General features: G+C 39.6%; 1 protein-coding gene across 1 annotated transcript in view; it reads right to left on the bottom strand.

Moving 5' to 3' along the window:
- The window catches only part of ZMYM1 (zinc finger, MYM-type 1), a 30,808-nt gene extending 23,953 nt beyond the window's left edge, over nucleotides 1–6,855 (bottom strand). The window contains exon 1 of the mRNA XM_012642241.1: nucleotides 6,807–6,855. The gene's annotated coding sequence lies outside the window, so the exon portion shown is untranslated. The remainder of the gene's footprint in view (nucleotides 1–6,806) is intronic.
- Between the last annotated feature and the right edge of the window lie 8,948 nt (nucleotides 6,856–15,803).

Below are 15,803 nucleotides of genomic sequence, written 5' to 3'. Positions count from 1 at the left end.
AGTAATTCCAGGTCTCCGGTTTTATTCTGAGTTAGTACATGAAAGACTCAAGTAATTCTGCCATTACTTTTTATTTCTGAGACTGGGCTCAACCACTTCCCCTCATTCCCATCTTTAACTCGGCTCTTATTGAAAGCGTCTATCCCAAGGTAGAAAATTAAATAAATAAAGCCTGAGTAATGAAGTGCAATAAATAGCTCATATAGCCTCTATCCAGCACATTTGAGCGTTACACACAACCAGCAAAGCAAAATTCCATGGAAATTAACTATGCTGTCATTAAGTAGATTCTCTTTACCTGAAAGTCTAAATGTCAATTAAAATCAAAGCACCTACTTTGCACGTGGTAGTATTGCAGTCAATTAGGTTTATCTTAGGTGTTATTATTGCTAGTTGGAAAAAAAAACTAATAAAGCACCTATGAGCTTTGGCATCTCAAACATGTTATCACACAAATAGGAAAATAATGGAATGCATTCTGAAAACTTAATCACTTAATCTACAATATTTCTGAGGCAGGGGAAATAGTATGTAACATTTGTTTAGCTATTAGAAAAACAAAAGGAGCAAGAACCATATATGAATGATACATAAATCCATTATTTCCTTTTTCAACAAGATGCACATTAGTGTAAAATAAGCCATAGAGACTTCTTTTTAATATAGTCCTACCAATCTTTCCAAACTAGGGCTAAATCACAGTATGACAGAGTACATGTATTAACAGTTAAAGGATAAATGTTGTACTTCTTCCTGCTGGGCAATACTACTTGGTGGTAGGTAATTGAAAACATTTTAAGTTAAACCAAAGAGAGAAATATTATGGAGCAGACAACAAAACTCACATTCATTTTTAAAGTAAAACATGAGATCCCAAAGAAATTACAAATTATCAAGAGTTACTTCCAGATACACATACAGACCTCTAGAGGGAATTCATCCACTTTCCTCCTGGAAAATTAGTACAATATTGCTTATATAAATCTGATGCTTCAAACTACTAAAAAAAATCATATGTGAAATATAGAACCAAAATGAGATTTCAATAAAATATGAGGCAATTAGAATGATGAAAGGAAACCGTCTACATGACAATGGGTAAGATTCACAGATAACATCAAGACTAATTTCTAGAGAGACCATATTTTGACTGTTACAGATTGAGGTATACTCTTGGTTGAAGAGAGATTTGAACAAATTTAGAACTGTCACTTTTCTGTTTTTTAAAAACATTAATAGCCCAATATTAAAAATTAAAAAATAGAACTTAAGAAATTCTGTATGCATATAAATATGGCTTGAAGAATTGGTTTTTGGAAATCACATTATGCATGATAGTGATTTATATGATGAAATTAAAATATTTTCTATGAAAACCAATGATTATACAATATTTAAACATAATATGTAAAATTGAATTCACTCATCTTTAATAACTTGCTTACTTTCAGTCCTGAAAACCATAGCCTTACACATATTTTTCTATTTTGTTACTAGGAAGGTATATTTGTCAACCCAGGAGGATGGAATGCATTTTATTCAACAATGTGTTAGCTTGATTTGTAACTTTCAAATATTCAGTCATATAGTATGTGGGCCTCCCTCTGTACTCTTGCCAAGGCACCCCACAAATGCTAGGGCCATGGTGAGCCCAGCACCCCAGCCACAGGAGATTTTCAGAAGTAGGCAGGTGCTCCCTGAGAATTAGGGGTGAGGAAGCCCAATTTAATGACAATAGCTCCCCATTAGGGCTAGGTGGTTGCATGTGCCACACCAAAGGCAAAGGGCAGGCCTGGGAGAGCCCTAGGAATGACTGTTCTAGAAAGGAGGTTATAGTCCCCAAAGCTGGAATATAGTCCAAGGAGGTGGTTTCAGGGTAAGTAAAGGACAGCTACAGCCACAGGGAGATCTGCAGCACCCAGAATGGAAAACACTATCTTCCTCCTGGGGCCAGAGGGGAGGGAGACAGATGTCAAGGAAAAGAATCAGCCTTGGAGGGAGCACCTTGACTGTACCTCACCTTAATCTCCCCACTGTACTAGTGCTCGTCTTTCCTCCCTGAAAAGGTCATTTCTGCTTATTCAAATCCTACTCAGTTGGTAAACCAACTCAGCTACAGATTTTATCAGATTGGCAAGAATTAAAAATAAAACTGATAAATCAAGGCATAACACAGTAGGCTTTAGCATACTAAGTCCTCTTACTGGAAACAATTATAAAATTAACAGGCTTTACCCTTGAGGGCATTTTCAGGACAGAACAGTGGAAAACGTCCAAGCAGAAAACAGCAGAAGACAAAGTTAGGGTTCTAAAGTAGTTGGAACTTAAGAGGCACAGTCTGGGAGAAGAGGGAACCACAGAGAAATGAACCCCCAAATATGCATATAAGTCTCCTCCTCCTCCAAGTCACTGGCTGACTCCTAAATTGCACACCTACAGAGTAAGACTCCCAAACCTAATAGGAAACAGCAGTTGGAAGGCCAAAGAGCTAAGAAGAGATTATAGGAGCTTTGCAGAGCTAAGAAAGTTGAAATTTAAGACCAGCAAAGATAGAGGTCTTCGTAAAGACATGGACTTTTGGAGACCCTAGGAGCCCCACTCTGGGAGTAAGGGCCATACCTTGGGAGAAAAAGATCACTTCCCAGCAGAAAGGGCAAAATGAGACAGACCAGCCCTAACGCCTAAAATCAACCCTCAACAGGACCAACGTAATCTCCTACTACTGCCTGCCTGCCTGCCTGCCTGCCTGCCTGCAGGCAACTTAGCCCACTTTCAAGAAGTGCATGCATTCAGATGCTAAAAATGTTCATCCACAATGTCCAGAATCTACTAACAATTTATGGACCACGAACCACTTTAAAAATCCCAAAACTGACTGGAAAAAACAAAAATAACACAAACGAACCCACAGGTGGTGCGGATACTGGTATTATCAGGGAAGGACTTTGATATGTGTGAGAAAATAGAGAAAAAGAGAAGTTCAGCAGAGACCTGAAATCCACTAAAGAAAAAAAAGAGTTAAATGAGAAATCTAGAATTGGAAAATAAAATAGGGAAATTAAGAATTCAGGAGATGAATTTAATATCAAATTAGTGAAATAGAAGACAGGTTAGTAGAAAGTCACATCCATAAAGTGATAAAAGGATGAAAAATACAAATAATGTGTTATGTGGCATATGTAAACAGAGTCTGAGAATATGAGAAAACAGACAATGTAACAGAAACAATATTTGAAAAACTACTGCTGGACAATTTCCCCAAACTGAAGAAAAACATCAGACCACACGAATTCAAGAAGCTCTGTGAATCCCAAACAAGATAAAGAAAAAGAAAATGCAAGTAGGCATATCATAGTCACAATGGTGAAAACTTAAGATCAAAAGAAAATCTTAAAAGCAGCAAGAGAAAAAAGACACATTAACATACAGGGTAACAAGAATAAGAATGAGGCTGGATGTGGTGGTGAGCGCCTGTAGAGGATTCCTTGAGCCCAGGAGTTTGAGGTTGCAGTGAGCTATGATGATGCCACTGACTGCACTCTAGCTGGGGCGACAGACTGTCTCAAAAAAAGAAAGAAAGAAAGAAAGAATAGAATGAAGGCCAGAAGCCAACAGAATATTTTTAAAGTGCTAGGGAAAAATCTATCTAAATTTCTATATTCGGTAAAAATATCCTTCAAAATAAGAGTGAAATAAAGACATTTTCAGATAACTGAAAATGGTGAGAATTTATTACCAGCAAACTTACATTGTAGAAACGCTAAAGAAAGTTATTTAAGCTAAAGTGAAATAGTAGACAGAATTTCGCATAAAAGCTGGAAAGGAAGAAGTTATCTGTCTTTACTTGTAGACAACATGACTGTGCATATAGAAAACTCTAAGGAATCTTCCCCCAATCCACCCCAAGAAAGAAACTACTAGAATAAGGGAATGTAGCAGGATCATAATACAAGGTCAGCATTTCAGAATGTCATTTCTCATCACTTCTCTTCGAGATTGTTCTAGAAGTTCTAGTCAGGACAATAAAGCAAGAAAAAAAAAAGAAAGACAGAGCTAGGCACGGTGGCCCACACTTGTAATCCCAGCACTTTGGAGGCTGAGGTGGGAGGACTGCTTGAGGCCAGGAGTTTGAGACCAGCCTGGGCAACACATAGAGACCAAAAAAGAATTTTTCCCATATTGTCTAGCAGTTAGGAAATAAAAGAAAGAAAGAAAGAAAGAAATCTTGAAAAGGAGGAAGAGGTAAAATTGTCATTCATAGATGACATGATTGTGTCCATAGAAAACTCAAAAGAATCTCCAAATTATTAAGTTAAGCAAAGTCCATATTCAAAAATCGATTATATTTCTTTGCACTAGAACTAGAAAATAAAAATGTAAAAATAACCATTTTCTATGGCCATCATAAATATCAAATAAAGAAAGAAATCTAACGAAAGATGTTGAGATCTCTATACTGAAAACACTGCTGAGAGAAACTAAGGAAGATTTACATAATTCTCATTGATTGAAAGACTCAAGATTAAGTCATTGCTTCCCCTAATTAAGCTATGGATGAAAACCCCAGCAGGGGTTTTTGTGGAACTTGCAAGATAATTCTAATGTATATAGAACGGATATAGAACCTAAAAGAAAAAAAGTTGAAGAACTTATAAAGCTAGAGTAATTATAATAGTGTGGTATGGACACAAGCAAAAACAAAATAACTAACGAAACAAGAGTCCAGAAGCAAATATATTCCTATCTCTTATTTCTTTGCATTATACTTCTTTATACATGACACTTTGCAAAGATTTGTTTTATTCAGCTGTTTTATTCAGGCAGAAGGCTAAATTCTTTTCAAACCAAACTAAAATATCTATGCTTAATTCTGCAGGCAACAGGGAGCCATCATTCAGGAAGTGCCTGAGGTACTGGGGTTACAGAGTAGGATGTCCTGACCTTCGTAATGTTCTGCCCAGGCAGGTATAAGTGCAACAATGTAAGTAAGCATATACCAGGTACAAAACAGAAAAGAGGGAAGATGGTCAAAGAAGTTTTCTGGAAAGTGAAATCTGAGCTAAGTTTTTTTTTGTTGTTTTTTGAGACACAGTCTCACTGTGTCGCTCTGGGTAGGGTGCAATGGCATCATCATAGCTCATCGCAACCTCAAAGTCCTGAGCTCAAGGGATGGTCTTGCATCAGCCTCCCGAGTAGCTGGGACTACAAGCTCGCATAATGATGCCAGGCTAATTTTTCTATTTTTAGTAGAGACTGGGTCTTGCTCTTGCTCAGGCTGATCTCGAACTCCAGAGCTCAAGCAATCCTCCTCTCTCTGCCTCCCAGAGTGCTAGGATTACAGGCGTTAGCCACCTCGCCGGTTTTAAAGTAGGTGTCTAGTGCTTGCTTCGGCAGCACATATACTAAAATTGGAATGATACAGAGAAGATTAGCATGGCCCCTGCGCAAGGATGACAAGAAAAAATAAAGTAGGTGTCTACCAAGCAATGATGGGGAGATATTCCTGGCACAGGGGCAGGATGTAAGCACAAATATATGGAAAATATAAGGTGTAGAGTTATTGTTGAAAACAGTGCCAAGAATGCTAGTAGAAGGAACTAAACTTGGAAAAGTAGACAAGGGGACATATCAGGAAGGTCCTTGAACTTAATCTGGTAAACCAGTAGCTCTCAAACTGTGCTTTTTGGCGTTCAGCAAATATTTCAGTTTTTAAATAAAAATTTAGTTTTAAAAAAACTAATAAAATCATGAGATACATTTAACTGTGTTATATACCAAGTGTTAAGTATTTTGGAGCCCTCTAGAGCATTGTTTAGATTAACACAGACCTTTAGAAAATACCTTTTCCTGCCATCTGGGTGAATATAGTTCACAATTCTTTGTAGCTCTGGCATTGATTATTAATGTTACAGGTTTCCACCAATCGTTTTATATGTTCACTCACGTAAACCCAAGAAGCAAATTCACCATTTTACCACGTGCATCTACTCCGTTAATGCTCTTGCCTCCATCTAAGAGTTAAATGGGCAAAGTATTCTAATAAAGTTATTGTTATGCATTTCGGGGGCTTCTTATATATTTGTGGTGGGGAATACAAGTTATTGTCACAGGTTATTCGTGATTCAATTCTTAAAAAGCAAAAATTCTCCACTTAACTGCTTTCAAGTTTCTGGTTTACTTTAATTGAAAAGCATGCTGACATTGCATCCCGAGAAAGCTGATTAAAAGTTACCATGTGCAACCACTAGTCCATGCAAACCAAGATATTCTCAATCTTGAAAACTAAAATGAAATACATACAGTACTGCACCTTCATCTAATCTCAATTTCAAATCCGAATTCATCGAGTCAAACTTTTATAATTATTTCATCTCTTTTAGCTGGGATCTTGTGTACAATTCTATTTGCAAAAGGAGTTCCATGCTTTTTTTTAAGTTTGAAAAATCACTGCTTAACGAAGGAGAGCCACAGGTGTGATCCGACGAATATTTTAGAAACGGAGGCTGCAGAGAGAGCCCAAAGTCTGAGAGCCCCGTTACGACGCAGGAGGCGGCGAGAACTGCTGGAATTGGGGAGCAGTGACCCCCCCAGTTCTCTGCGAGCAAAGTTAAAGGAGACGACAAACACAATCCAGGTCAGGGCCTGGCCCGGAGCTCCCGACCCCCACATGGCGGAATCCGCACTCAGGGCTGCGTCTCTAGAACCCCGACCCGGCACGTCATCCTCCCTCAGACAGCAGAAACTCTGCCCCTTTCCAGTAAGGCACGGAGGAAAGACCGAAAGCAGAGCCGCAGAAAGAGGCTTACTAAATTCTCTCACAGTCGCTCCTGCGCGAGGTTTCCCAGAGGATCTCCGACACGAAACTGCCCCGCCTGCCCCGCCCCTTTCCCGCCGTGCTGTGCGGCTGAGCATGCGCAGCGCCGCCCGCCTGGCGTGGTCCCATCTACCCCATTAGCGACCGACGACCTTGGGACACAAGAGGAAGTAAAAGAGGGGGAGGAGAGGGGACCTTCCGTCCGCATAGGACCTTACCGTTGACGTCATCTCTAGCTGGCAGCCAGAGTGGGACCCTTTAAGGGATTGACTCAGGCAGGGCAATTAGATTTCCTGGATTTGAGAGATGGCTCTACCACTTATCAACTGTGTGCTAGTAAGCGATTTGACAGTATCTTTTAATCCCAATTTCTTCATCCTTGAAATGAGGGTAATTATAGGCTTGTGAAGATTACACAGGCATTGTTAGTAAAGTGCCAGGTGCAGAGTAAATTCCCAGTAAAAGGAGTTATACGCAGAGATTTGGGGTTTAGGCCTCTTCCGTTTTGTGGAGCTCTTAGTATATTAAAATTAAAATAACCCCAAAACTGTGTCAAAAATTATGGTATATTTTAAATGTTAATACTTTCAACAGCTATAAAAGTATAGGATCAACTCATTGTGCTTTTCCTAAAATCATAATGGGATTATATAAAGTCGAATGATGAACTTATTGCAATCTTGCCTTTGACAATAACTTCTAAAAGAGATATTATCAAAGTCGAAATTTGAGGCCCTTTGTGAGGGTGAGATCCAAGCCAAAAGGACTTCTGGACTCCTGCTGCTGTGGTCCCTAAATATCCTCTGGCATTAACCTCAAATTCAAACCCTTTGATAATTTGAAATACTACACTAGTAACTGAAGTTAATTTCTCCAACAGTTATTCTTACCTTCGTAGTGTTCATAATAGACTGTTAGACTGTTAGAATTTGAAAGGACCTCACTGAAATGATCTCTCCTCTAATGCACCCATTTTACCAAAAGGGAAGCTATGGGCCGGAGGGCAAAGGCAATTTACCCCAAGTCACCCTGCAACTTAGTGACTGGGATTAGTCTAGAACCAAGAAATGAATCCTGGTGCAGTGGCCTTCCCAATGTAAATAATGTCATTATTAACTTCCTTGGGAGTTGAAAGATGGGTGGATTCATGATATCACAAGAACTATAAGGCTGTGTGATAATTTTGAGATGTTGTGATGCTTCAACCACCCCCACTGACAGAGCTGAAAATTTGGCCTGGTGTTTCAGGCAGTAGATGAGGGTAACAGGTTACATGTGTCTTTCTTGTCCTGAAGTCTCAACAGTTTATATTGGCTGAGAGATTAAGTCCTAAACTAATGAAGGGTGGAAGGAGAGCTTTGAGAGATAGGAGGCTTGATTCACTCCTTTTCAGTACTATTTTCCATATCTCAGAGAAAAATGACCTCAGTGATGTGGTAATGATGGTTCAGGTGTGGAGGGAAGAAACTGAAGCTACTAAGTAGTTGGAGTCTGAAGGCATTTCCCAACCTCATTTGAGGAATGTGTAGCACCTGAAAGAAACTGTTAATTTTTTAAAATAAATTTATTTCTTTATTTTTTGAAATATTAATTTTTTTTTACTTATCTTTTTTCTTTTTTACTAACTCCTAACTCAAAATGCAGTTATCATACCAGGAGCTTGCAGGAGCTAGGAATCTTAACAGTAAACTAAATCAGTAGGCTGGGATTAAGAGTGGGAGTGTTTGGGACTGCAATGCATGGAATGTCACATGCTTGGCTGAAAGGGATAGTTGCTGCACAGCTCTGATACTGCTATTCAGAAATGCTGGGCCCAGTGTTGCCCAAACTTCCAATTTCCAAGAGAAACTAGAAATCCATATTTTCATGTGAAACTACCTGATTAAAAAAAATGTTGGGAGATGTTGAAACATCCAGTAGACCAAAGTAACAACTCTGTGAGCCAAATCTGGTTCACAGGCTGCCTGTTTGCAACCTTTGTGTTAGTTGCTGGTCAGAAGCCCAGAAGTTAGCAATCTATCACTGAATTGTGAATGCTGTTCTGGCTGAAGCCTGCTCATCCTTCTGTTTAGCCCCTTGAGAATTGTCAAAGAAAAAGAAGCAGATCTATTAAGTAAGACTGAAAACCTGCCAGAACTAAACTTTCCAGAGGCTTTACCCCAGTTCTCTTGGTGGGAATAGAAAAAAAGAGGAATCCAAGAACTAAAGAAAAGAAGCTTTCCACTGAGAAGGCACATCTATTTTTGTTTTGTTTTTAGTTTTATTTTTTCAATTAACATAAAATTGTTCAATGAATTTTAACACATATATAACGCAAAAGGCAAAATTGGTGGGACATGGCGGTTTAGGCCTGTAGTCCCAGCTATGTGGGAGGCTGAGACGAGAGGATCCCTTGAGCCCAGGAATTCAAGGATTGCATCCGTAAATAGCCGCTGCACTCCAGCCTGGGCAACATCGTGAGAGACTCCATGTCTCTCTGAAAAAAAAAAAAAAGACAAAATGAATTACAACAAATTTAGTTTAAAGATCTAGTTGGCTTTATTTGCGATCTAGAATCAGGCAACACCTCATTTTATAAAATAAAAGGAATATTCCCATGAGCCGAGCAGAGAAGTTTGGCTTTACAGGCAGAAAAAGGCTGAGGAAAGCAGAAACAGAGAACAAAAGGCAGATTGGTCATTTTAAAGCTACTTTCTTTGTAAAGGTTAAAGCAGAGAGGATTTCCTTATCATACTGGTTAAACTGGTTTGTTTGGAGATTTTGCTATTATCTCCCTCTCCTGACTTCTGTGAAGGTCAGATAAACAACTTGGTTTTGGGTGGGTGGTGGAACTTCGGCATGGTAACTCCATTTTGGTTTGCTGTGCTGGGCCTAGTGCAGGAGCTCTATTCAAACCAATGGCCTCCTTGAAATTTTTTTAAACAGATTCATTTAACCGCATTTACCACAATCAAAACACAACAGTACCATCACCCCAATAAAGCTTCCATTTGCAGTCACAGTCTCCTCTTATCGTAATCCCCAGCACCCACTGCTCAGCTGTCCACCATTATAGTTTTGTCTTTCTGATGTTAATGAAAAAATTATTCATGAAACTTGTTAAAGATGCTAGGGTAGATGTTATTCAAGAGGGGGCCAGGGTGAAAGATATGGAGACTGTTGCAATGGAGTCTCACAGTGGGAAAGAAATATTGGACTCAACTCCAACTTCAACAAGGGCAATGGGGATTTATAACCAAAGAGTGGGGGGAGGTGGTCAGTGGATAGGAAATTACTAAGAGGAAACATCAAGGGTAAGGGGATTTTGATTATACTAACTTTATAAGGTTATCATTGAAGGTAGGCCAGGGTAATAGAATATCTAGGATGGTCAGATACCAAGGGTGAGATATTTTTCCTAAACTGACTTAGCAGGATTCTTGCTTGAACTCAATATTACAAGGATAGAGAAGGAAGCCCAAGATTGGGCCTAGTCAAGCAGAGAACCCAAAGGGGCCTGACTAAAGTTTTGATCAAAGGAAAGCATATTTGTCATTTAGAACAGTCCCCAACCTTTTTGGCACCGGGGACTGGTTTCATGGAAGACAATTTTTCCATGGGCTGACGGTGGGGTGGTGTGAGCAGGGAGGCAGAGCTCAGGCGGTGATGCGGGCGATGGGGAGCAGCTGTAAATATACATGAAGCTTTGCTCGCTGGCCCGCTGCTCACCTCCTGCTGGGCAACTTGGGCCACAGACTGGTACTGGTCTGCAACCCAGGGGTTGGGGACCATAGATTTAGAATATCATATAAGTGGGATCATACAGTATATAACCTTCTGAAACCAACTTCTTTCACTCTGCATAGTGCCTTTGAGATTCATCCAAGTTTTTGCATGTATCAAAAATCCATTCCTTTTTATTGCTGAGTAGTATCCCCTTGTATGGATATATCACAGTTTGTTCATCCACTCACCCATTGAAGGACATTTGGGTTGTTTCCAATTTTTTGGCAATTATGAGTAGAGCTGCTATAAACACCATGTACAGGTTTTTATATAAACATAAGTTTTTGTTTCTCTAGGGTAAATAATTGGGAGTAAGAACGCTTGGTCATGTAGTAAGTGTACAGTAGTCCCCTTTATCCCCAGGGGATAAATTCTAAGACCCCCAGTGGATGCTTGTAACTGCAGATACTACCAAACCCTACACATACTATGTTTTTTTCCTACACATACTATGTGTATAACTTTATGAGAAACTGGAGGCCAGATGCGGTGGCTAATGCCTGTAATCCCAGCACTTTGGGAGGCAGAGGTGCAAAGATTGCTTGAGGCTAGGATTCAAGACTAGCCCGGGCTACATAGTGAGACCCCATCTCTACAAAAAATTAAAAAATTAGCCAGGTATGGTGGTGCACACCTATAGTCCCAGCTGCTTGGGAGGCTGAGGTAGGAGGATCACTTGAACCCAGAAATTCGAGCCTGCAGTGAGCTATGATCATGCCACTGCACTCTAGCCTGGGTGACAGAGTGAGACCCTGTCACGCACAGAAAAATGGAACTGGAAAACTGTTTTCCAGAATGTCTGTACCATTTTGCCTTCCTACCAGCAATGTATGAGAGTTCCAGTTGTTCTACATCCTTGCTGGCACTTAATACTGTCATTATTTTTTTTATTTTAGCCATTCTAATAGGTATGTATGATAACTTATTCTGGTTTTAATTTGCATTTCCTTAATGGATAATATTTTGAGCATCTTTTCTTTTTTTTTTTTTTTTTGAGACAGAGTCTCACTGTGTTGCCCGGGCTAGAGTGCCGTGGTGTCATCCTAGCTCACAGCAACCTCAAACTCCTGGGCTCAAGCGATCCTCCGGCCTCAGCCTCCTGAGTAGCTGGGACTACAGGCATGCGCCACCATGCCCGGCTAATTTTTTTCTATATATTTTTAGTTGTCCAATTAATTTCTTTCTAATTTTAGTAGAGACGGGGTCTCACTCTTGCTCAGGCTGGTTTCGAACTCCTGAGCTCAAACAATCCGCCCGCCTCGGCCTCCCAGACAGCTAGGATTACAGGCGTGAGCCACTGCACCCAGCCTACTTGAGCATCTTTTCATATGCTTATTTGTTATCTATGTCTCCTCTTTAGTGAAGGGTTTGTTTAAGACTTTTGCCCAGTTTTAAATTGGGTTATTTGCAAATACTCACACACAGCCTGAAAGCCAGTCCTCTGCAGAGGTGCTGGCTTTAGTCACACCTATGTGTGCCAGTGCCTGGCCTGACCATTGGTCCTGTGGTGGCTTTGGACTGCTGCAGAGCCACCCTGGTCTGCTACACCTATGGGAGCCTGCCACAACTTCATGGCTAGTCTAGTGGCAGCCCTCTGCCCCAACCAAACCACCAGAGAGCTGGCCAGCCACACCACACCTATGAGCACCTGTACCTGGCCTTTGCCAACTTGGCAGTGGCCACTGTCTCCCTGGGGAGACCACTAGATGGCCTATCAGCTCTCCATGGCTATACCTGTCTGGCTGACATTTAGTCTGGCACCAGCAAAATCACACCACTGCCATCACAAACTCCCATAGCCTGGGCAACTGAGGTGATTGCAGATGTCACTGGCAAGGATTACAGCTGAAAAAACTGCACAGAGACCACACTACTGAGTCCACCTAGAATGACTAGAATGAAAGCCAATCCACCACATCCAACTGACACCTTAGGAAAAAGTCTCTCCTTATGAAAGCTACTACATAAAATTGGAAAAAGTTTCCATTAGATACACAGATATCAACATAGGGACACACAATAAACATGAAAAAGCAAGGAAACACCCCCAAAGGAACATGATAAATCTCCAGTAACAGACCCCAAAGCAAAGAACATTTATGAAATGCCTGAAAAGGGATTCACAATAATGATCTTAAGGACACTCAGCACGATAAAAGAGAACACAGACAAACAATTCAATGAAATTAGAAAAACAATTTATGATCTGAATGAGAAATTCAGCAAAGAGATATCATAAAAAAGAATTGAACAGGAATTTTAGAGCTGAAAAATTTATGAATGAAGTAAAAAATATAACTGAGAGCTTCAACCACAGACTAGATCAAGCAGAAGAAACAATTTCTGAACTTGAAAATAGGTCTTTTGAAATAACCCAGTCAGAGGGAAAAATAAAAACAAAAATGAAAAAGAATGAAGAAAGCCTATGGGACTTATGGGACACCATTAAGTGAACAAATGTTCACATTATAGGAATGACAGAGAGAAAAGAGATGGAGAAAGGCATAGAAAACCTATTTAATGAAATAATAGCTGAAAACTTCCTAAGTATTGGGATAGATATGAACATCCAAATAAAGGAAGATCAAAGGTCCTCAATTAATAACAGACTTAAACCTAAGGCATGAAACCATAAGAATTCTAGAAGAAAATGTTGGAAAAACTCTTACAGACATCAGCCTAGGCAAAGAATTTATGTAGGAGACCCCAAAAGCAATCACAGCATCAACAAAAATAAATAAATAGGACATGATCCGGTTAAAAAGCTTCTGTACAGCCAAAGAAACTATCACTAGAGCAAATAGACAACCTATGGAATGGGAGAAACTGTTTGCATGCTATACATCCAATAAAGGGCTGATAACTAGAATCTATATAGAACTCAGGAAAATCAGCAAGAAAAAATCAAACAATCCCATTAAAAAGTGGGCAAAGGACATGAACAGAAACTTTTCAAAAGAAGATAGACTAATGGCCAAGAAACATAGGAAAAAAATGCTCAACATCTTTAATCATCAGGGAAATGCAAATCAAAATCACAATGAGATATCGCTTAACTCCAGTGAGAATGACTTTTATCAAAAAGTCCCAAAACAACAAATGTTGGCGTGGATGTGGAGAGATAGGAACACTCATACACTGCTGATGGGATTGCAAACTAGTACAACCTTTATGGAAAGTAGTAGGGAGATACCTCAAAGAACTAAAATTAGACTTACCATTTGATCCAGCAATCCCACTACTTGATATCTACCCAAAAGAAAAAAAGACATTCTATAAAAAAGACACTTGCATTCAAATGTTTATAGCAGTACAATTCACAATCACAAAGATGTGGAAACAACCCCAGTGCCCATCAATGTATGAATGGATTAACAAAATGGGGTATAATTTGATCCAGCAATAGCACTATTAGGCATCTACCCAAAAGAGCAAAAGATATTCTATAATAAAGACATCTGTACCTGAATGTTTATGGCAGCACAATTCACTATTGCAAGGATGTGGAAACAACCCAAGTGCCCGTCAATTCATGAGTGGATTATTAAAATTTGGTATATGTATACAATGGAATACTACTCAATTATAAGAAATGACAGTGATCTAGCACCTCTTATATTTTCCTGGATAGAGCTTGAGCCCATTATCCAAAGTGAAGTATCACAAGATCGGAAGAATAGGCTCCACATGTACTCGCCATCACATTGGCACTGACTGATCAACACTATGGTGCTCACAGGGTAGTAATATTCTCCAGGGATTAGGGCGTTGGGGGTGGTAAACGCACAATTAAAAGACATGATGAGCATTGTAGAGGGGAAGGGCATGCCTCTAACCCTTGCTTGGGTGACGCAAAGACATAAAATGTAACCAAAATGTTTGTACCCTCATAATATCCTGAAATAAAAATTAAAAAAAAAAAGAAGAGAATTTCCCTATGAAACAATAGAGGCATCAGGTATATCACTCTTTGAGGAGTCTTAAGTAGATAAAGATCACGACATACATAATTCTGTATTACAAAGTAGTCTCTGTATAAATACAGTACTGACATTCTTCACTAAAGAAAATGTCTTTAAAAAATAACTGCTTGAGCAGGTTTTTAATGAAGATAAAAATGCCCTGTTCTATAAAAGGCAAAAAAAAAAAAAAAAAAAAATGAGAAGACTTACCACCATTTTTGCCGACAGTTCGGAAGCATCTCCAGAAGGCCCGTAAGAACGATGCCCTGTTGTGGGGGGTGGCTTGGATGAAGCTGAATTCCCGAAAGAGAATGTGAGTTCCCTGGCATACACTGTTAAAACTGCAAAGACAAAAATCAAGAAATCATCATTAGATGGAATCCAGAAGACTGGAATCAGAATGAAAAATTGAGACCAGGGAGAACTGCTGCCAAAAGGGGGGGGAAATCTTTTTTATTTTTCCCCGACAAAACTCTAAACTGTAGTCCTTCTATGGGGAAGTTTCTTTGTATAATCATATCTCTCTGAAACCTCTTGAAGTTCAATTCCTCTGAGTGCTTCCCACCTCCCACATGTATACACTGAGGAAGTTTAAACCAGTCACTAGAGCATCTTGTATAGAGGAAAATCTTTCAGTCTTTAACTGGATGATATTGGCACTCATATTTTTTTTGAGAATGCTACTTCCTCTACCCTATTTGGAATTAGTTTCCTTAAAGATATTCTTTCTGTACTATCTCTGACCTATACCAGCTGCCACAAAGATGAAATGGCTTGTGGGGATATAACTAGCTCAATTTGGGGTGGTTACATATCTCCCTGACAATAACCTCAGAGACAAATCCCATGTACCAAAGAATACAAAGGTTCCAAACAGAACACTAAAGGCAAATAGGTTAGAAAGTAGCCGCTAAATGAGAGTATGAAACAAAGCCCCAGGGCCCAAGTGAGTCACTGTTTAAGCTGGGCCAGGGAAAGGAAAAAATATACTCCGTTGCCTTTGGCTTCTCCTGCCAAAGAAATAAAGGCTGTAGAGCCTGGAGTAATCTAAAAATGGAAACTCCACCAAAGACTAGGCAGTTATCCAGTAATCATCCCTACCAGGGCAGACTTCAGGTTCCAGAAAACCCCTAAATTCCCTGACAAGTAAATCATAAGTGGAAAACATGTTAATCTTTGTGGAGAAGCAGACATTAAACTGAAGATGGCAAAGAATGGAGGGAACAGAGTAATTCCAAATGCCAGTTTTCATTTGTTGACCA

This window comes from Propithecus coquereli, unplaced genomic scaffold, assembly GCF_000956105.1.
Source record: "Propithecus coquereli isolate 6110/MARCELLA unplaced genomic scaffold, Pcoq_1.0 Scaffold178, whole genome shotgun sequence".
Classification (NCBI taxonomy): Eukaryota; Metazoa; Chordata; class Mammalia; order Primates; family Indriidae; genus Propithecus; species Propithecus coquereli.
Note: the sequence above shows the minus strand (reverse complement) of the source record. Positions and strands in the feature narration are given on the sequence as shown.